Source organism: Pistacia vera, unplaced genomic scaffold (genome assembly GCF_008641045.1).
Source record: "Pistacia vera cultivar Batoury unplaced genomic scaffold, PisVer_v2 Contig924, whole genome shotgun sequence".
Taxonomy (NCBI): Eukaryota; Viridiplantae; Streptophyta; class Magnoliopsida; order Sapindales; family Anacardiaceae; genus Pistacia; species Pistacia vera.
Window position 1 is genome coordinate 182,667 of NW_022196806.1, and position 6,371 is coordinate 189,037.

The following is a 6,371-nucleotide window of genomic DNA, read 5'->3' on the forward strand; positions in this document are numbered from 1 at the left end:
AAAGGGCTGAAATTGAAAGTGATTTTTTTTTTGGTTCTTGGAAGCTTTTTTGGACACTCGTGAAAAATGAAGAACTAATGCAAGTTTAAATAGAAAATGGCTTTCGTAGTGGTGAAGAGTAAACTTTGCTGTGGCGAAGTTCTTGAGTTACTTGTGCGAACTGCTTGATGCCGCGGCGAAGTATTTTTCTTGCTGCAGCAAAATCTAGGAAATTTTTCCTTAAGGATCACAGTGCATACAATGCCGCGGCGAAAATTTTCTTTTGCCACGGCGAAGTCTTGAATTTCCTTAAGGTCGCAGTGTAGACAGTGTCGTGGCGAAATCTGGAAATTCCTTAACTACACATTTAGCAGTGCAAACAATGCCGTGGCGAAAATATTATTTTGCTGCGGCGAACTTTGGAATTTTAAAAACACATTGTTGGTAGTGTATACGTTACCGCGGCGAGATTTTTCTTTTGCTGCAGCAAAGTCTGGAATTGCATGAGCACATATTTGGTAGTGTAGATGTTGTCGCGGTGAGATTTTTCTTTTGCCGCAGCGAAGTCTGGAAAATATTGCTTCATGCTAAATTTTGATCATTCACCTGAAACACCAAAAGGAAAACAAAATTAAACTATTTCCTAAGTCAGAAAACACATAAACCAATTTAAAACAACTCAAAAATGAGAATGCTTGGGTTGCCTTCCAAGAAGCGGTTGTTTATAGTCGGAAGCTCGACTTTCTCAAGTCCTCATTCCAAAATGTCGAGTTTGATGGGCAATGACTTGCAACTCAACGCTCCATCAATGTATGGCTTCAATCGCTGCCCATTCACCTTAAATGTATCTTTTTCCTCATGTGAGATCTCCAAAGCACCGTATGGGTAGACTTCTGTAACTATGAAAGGCCCGGACCATCTAGACTTAAGTTTTCTGAGAAAAAGCCTAAGTCTAGAATTGTAAAGCAATACTTTTTGACCCACTTCAAAGTTTTTTCTTTGTTATATGCTTGTCGTGCCACATCTTGGTCTTTTCTTTGTAAATATGGGCATTTTCATAAGTTTCATAACGAAACTCATCAAGTTCATTCAATTTCAGCATCCTTTCATCCCCAACAACTTGTAAATCCATGTTTAGCTGCTTAACTGCCCAATATGCCTTATGCTCAAGTTCCACCAGCAAGTGACATGCCTTCCCATACACCAAACGGAATGGAGACATACCAATTAGAGTCTTAAACACAGTACATTATGCCCATAATGCATCATCTAACTTCTGTGACCAGTCCGTCCTGGATGCGTTAACCATCTTTTCTAAAATTTTGTTCAGCTTTCTGTTTGACAGTTCCACTTGTCCACTGGTTTGAGGATGGTATGGTGTAGCAACTCTATGTGTCACTTCGTATTTTCCCAGGAGAGCGTCAAACAACCTATTGCAAAAATAAGTTCCACCATCACTGATGATTGCCCATGGTACTCCAAATCTTAAGAAATGTTTTTCCTCACAAAGTTCACCACCATTTGGCATCGTTAGAGAGTAATACAACTGCTTCCACCCATTTTGACACATAATCAACAGCTACCAAGATGTACAAATTTCCATATGAATTCAGAAAAGGGCCCATGAAGTCAATCCCCCACACGTCGAAAAGTTCAACGACTAAAATGTTACTCAATGGCATTTCATCTCTCATTGAAAGATATCCACTCTATTGACATTGGTTACATTCCTGAACCAACCAGAAAGCGTCCTTGAACAAAGTTGGCCAATAAAATCCAGATTGAAGGACCTTTGCTGCTGTTTTAGTTCCTCAAAAGTGACCACCAACTTCCTTCTCATGGCAATGCCTTAAAATAATCTCTTTCTCTTCTTTAGGGACACACCTTCGTATCATCTTATCTGCACAGTGTTTATACAAAAACGGTTCTTCCCAGAAATAAAATTTAAGGTAAGAGAAAAATTTCTTCTTCTGCTGGAAAGTCATGTCATTTGGAAACACTCTTAATGATAAGTAATTTGCAATATCTACATACCAAGGTGCTTTTTCAACTCTCATCAATTTCTCATCCGGGAATGTCCCTTGATTTGAGTTTCCTCTTCACTTCCCTGAGTTGGTCATACAATCCTTGATAGATTATCCCTTGATAAATGATCCGCTACCACATTTTCTGACCCCTTTTTATCTCAGATTTCTAATTCAAACTCTTACAGTAGTAGGATCCATCTTATTAGCCTTGGTTTTGCTTCTTGTTTTGCCAGTAGGTGCTTGAGTGTTGAATGGTCCATGTAGACAATCACCTTAGCACCTAGCAAATAAGAGCGAAATTTGTCAAATGCAAAAATGACGGCTAAAAGCTCTTTTTTAGTAGTGGTGTAATTCAACTGTGCATCGATTAGTGTTTTACTAGCATACTTAATTACATGAAAAACCTTATTCTTTCTTTGACCTAAAACCACTCCTAATGCAAGATCACTAGCATCACACATCAATTCAAATGGGAGTTCCCAATTGGGAACTACAATAATGGGTGCAGACACTAATAATTTCTTAAGAGTTTGAAAGGCATGCATGCATTCATCATTGAAATCAAAAGAAACATCTTTAATCAACAAATTGCAAAGAGGTTTAGAGTTTTTGGAGAAATCCTTTATAAATCTTCTATAGAACCCCGCATGCCCCAGGAAACTTTGGACTGCCTTGACATTTGCAGGTGGTGACAGCTTCTCAATCACTTCTGTTTTGGCTCGATCCACTTCAATGCCATTCTTTGAAATTCGGTGACCGAGTACTATTCCTTCTTGAACCATGAAGTGACATTTCTCCCAGTTAAGCACCAGATTTGTATCTTGACATCATTGCAAAACAAAGGAAAGGTTAGACAAGCAACTATCAAAACAAGAACCAAAAACAGAGAAGTCATCCATGAAGACTTCTATGAACCGCTCTACCATGTCACCGAAAATCGACATCATGCATCGCTGGAATGTGACCGGTGTATTGTACAACCCAAAAGACATCCTTCTGTAAGCAAAAGGTACCATAAGGACAAGAGAATGTCGTCTTCTCTTGATCTTCAGGGGCAATAGGAATCTGATTATAGCTTGAATATCCATCCAAGAAACAATAATAAGCATGTCCCGCAAGTCTTTCTAACATTTGATCAATGAAAAGATGTAGAAAATGATCATTTCTTGTTGCTTCATTCAGCTTTCTGCAGTCGATGCACACCCTTCAACCCGTGACTGTCCTCGTCGATATCAATTCATTACTTTTGTTCTTTATTACCGTGATACCTCCTTTATTTGGAACCACTTGCACCTGGCTCACCCAAGGACTATCTGAAATAGGGTAGATGATGCCTGCATCTAAGAGTTTCACCACTTCCATCATAGAACGATTCAATCTCCATTGCGGTTGCACCATAAGCTTGGCATCATCTTCCATGAGTATCTTGTGCATACAAAGAGATGGAGAAATGCCTTTAATGTCGAAAATGGTCCATCCAATGGCTAATTTATGCTCTCTTAATACTTGAACCAACCTCTCTTCCTTCACTTTACTCAGCTTTGCATTGATGATCACTGGAAAGCATTTTGATTCACTAAGATACACATATTTAAGGTGAGATGGTAAAGGCTTCAATTCAAGCTTTGGAGGTTCTTTCGTTCTTGCATTTTCCTTCTCTTTTTCTATGTCAAAATCTTCAAATTCTAGATCTTAGTTTGTGTCTATCGGTTGAAGTGCTTCCAACAGCCTAGCACACTCATTCTTCTTCGGCTCTTCCATATTGGTTGTTTTGGATGGGCAATGCAAGCTTCTAGGGGTAGATGAGGGGTGTTCTCTTTGATGGTATCCACTACAAGTCTATCCACCAAATCCACACTAAAACATGAATCTGATTCTGATGGAAATTTCATGGCCTCGAATACTTTAAATGTCACCGTTTCATCTTGGACCCTTAGGATCAACTTCCTTTCTTGTACATCAATTAAAGCTCTTCCGATAGCAAGAAATGGTCATCCCAAGATGAGAGGAATCTCCTTGTCTTCTTCCATATCTAACACAACAAAGTTTGCCGAAAAAATGACTTTGTCAACCTTAACTAGTACATCTTCAACAATGCCCCTTGGATGCTTGATGGATCGATCTGCAAGCTGCAAAGATACAGTTGTAGGCTTCACTTCACCAATCCCTAATCTCCTGAAAATAGAAAAAGGCATTACATTAATACTCACACCCAGATCACACAAAACTCTATCAAATGCAATATTTCGCATAACACAAGGGATAGTGAAACTCCCTAGATCTTTGAGTTTTGGAGGTAGCTTCTTCTGTAGAATGACACTACACTCCTCTGTAAGCATCACCGTTTCCTCCTATTCCAACTTTCTCTTGCTGGCTAGAATTTCCTTGAGGAACTTAGCATAGCTTGGCATTTGCTACAAGGCATCTGCAAAAGGAATGCTAATGTGCAGTTTTTAAATACCTCAAGGAATTTCGTGAACTGTTTATCATGATTTTGCTTTCTAAGCCTTTGAGGAAAATGCACAAGAGGGGTATGGTGTGCCAACTCTGGCGGTATCTTAGGAAATGATAATTTTTCCCTCTTCTGTTTTGGCATCTCTTCCTTCTTTGGTTCTTCTTCTCTAAGATTCTTTAACTTTTCCTCAATAATGATTTCTTCCTCGACTTCCTCATCGGACTCTTCCCTTTCTTTTGGTGGGTTCTATTCTTTCCCTTTTTGTTCAACCTCTTCCAAGACTGCTCCACTTTTTAAAGTTATTGCATTTTCTTGTTCACATGGATTTGTCACCGTGTTACTTGGTAGGGAACCTTGAGGTTGCTCATTCAACTTTTATGTTATTTGACCCATTTGTACTTCCAAGTTTCGAATCGATGCCCCTTGGTTTCTAAAATTTGCCCTCGTCTCACTCATAAAACCTGTGGTCTCTTGCATGAACTTTTCGAACATATCCTCCAATTTCGAAACTCTTTGATCCCATGGTTGATGGTTCACCCCTACTTGATTGTTTGGCACTGTTCTTTGATTCCATTGATTATTCTGATTGCCCCAAGACAAGTTTGAATGATTTCTCCAACCAGGATTATATATGTTGGAGAAAGGATTGTTCTGTTGCCTCTGATTCCCAGCCAAATAGTTGACTTGTTCTGCTGATGAGGATACTGAAGCAAAATTATTCTCCACTGGGTATTCGATGCTCGCATGATTACCTGCACAAAAATCACATGTTACTTGAGGTGTTAATTTACTTGCATACCTCCTAATTGTTTCTGAAGTGCTATCAGTTGGGCTAAAATGGCCGTGTAAGCATCAACTTCATGAATACCCATAGACTTCTTCGGTTGAATTCTTTCATTGGGTCTCTGATAGTTGTTACTTACCAGGACTTCAAGTAACTCATAAGCTTCTTTCGGTGTCTTGTTTTGCTATACTCCTCCAGATGTTGCATCCACCATTGTTTGCACATTTGTCAGCAACCCATTATAGAAGGTTTGGACTTGTATCCAAACAGGCAAACCATGGTGTGGACACTTTCTCAACAGTTCCTTATATCTCTCCCCTGCTTCATAAAGTGACTTGTTCTCTTCCTGTAGAAATGATGTGGTATCATTTCTCATCCTTGCAGATTTCGTTGGAGGAAAGTATTTAGTTAGGAACTGTTGTGCCAATTCATTCCAGGTGGTGATTACTGGTAGTGCCATTAACCATCCCTTTGCTTTATCTCTCATTGAAAAGGGGAATAATCTTAACCTGATGGCTTCATCTAACACTCCATTTGCCTTAAATGTGTCGCATATCTCTAAGAAGTTTGCAATGCGTGAATTTGAAATGACAGTTTTGCTTGTTCGCCAAAGCGAAGGTTGATAAACACGTCATAGGCATAGTAGAGTAGTACACATATTGTGTGTACGTGGTGACATGTAGTGTCCACTCTAATGATACTGAGAATCACACTTGAGGACAATGGTTGAAGCCATTGGATTATGTGATTGGCTTGTTGGCTTTTTTACATTTGAGGTTGATAATGGGAGCTATCAACTGGTGTGGATTAAGTTTGTTGGCCTACCTAATCAACTCATTTTGGCTTGTTCGCCAAAGCGAAGGTTTGAAATGGGCAGGATGAGATCTCGGTCTAGTAGGAAAGTCAACGGGCTTTCCCAAGTTAATAGTGAGGGCTATTGGCTTAAGTAAATAATGGGAGCATCGTTTAATAAAAGACCATATTAAATAATAATGTACTTATAATAACTTTATCTTTTCTGCAATTGTAGATTCACCAAAATNAGAACCTACCCGTAATGCAACTTCTCCTCCTCGCCGCGGCGAAGTTTATTCTTCGCCCCGGCGAAGTTTAAATTTCCAACTTC

General features: G+C 39.3%; 1 non-coding gene across 1 annotated transcript; it reads left to right on the top strand.

Moving 5' to 3' along the window:
* Positions 1-5,517: 5,517 nt before the first annotated feature.
* On the top strand, positions 5,518-5,624 carry LOC116120117. Its single transcript, XR_004126493.1, has one exon. It is a non-coding gene; the product is annotated as a small nucleolar RNA R71 (small nucleolar RNA).
* Positions 5,625-6,371: the final 747 nt, after the last annotated feature.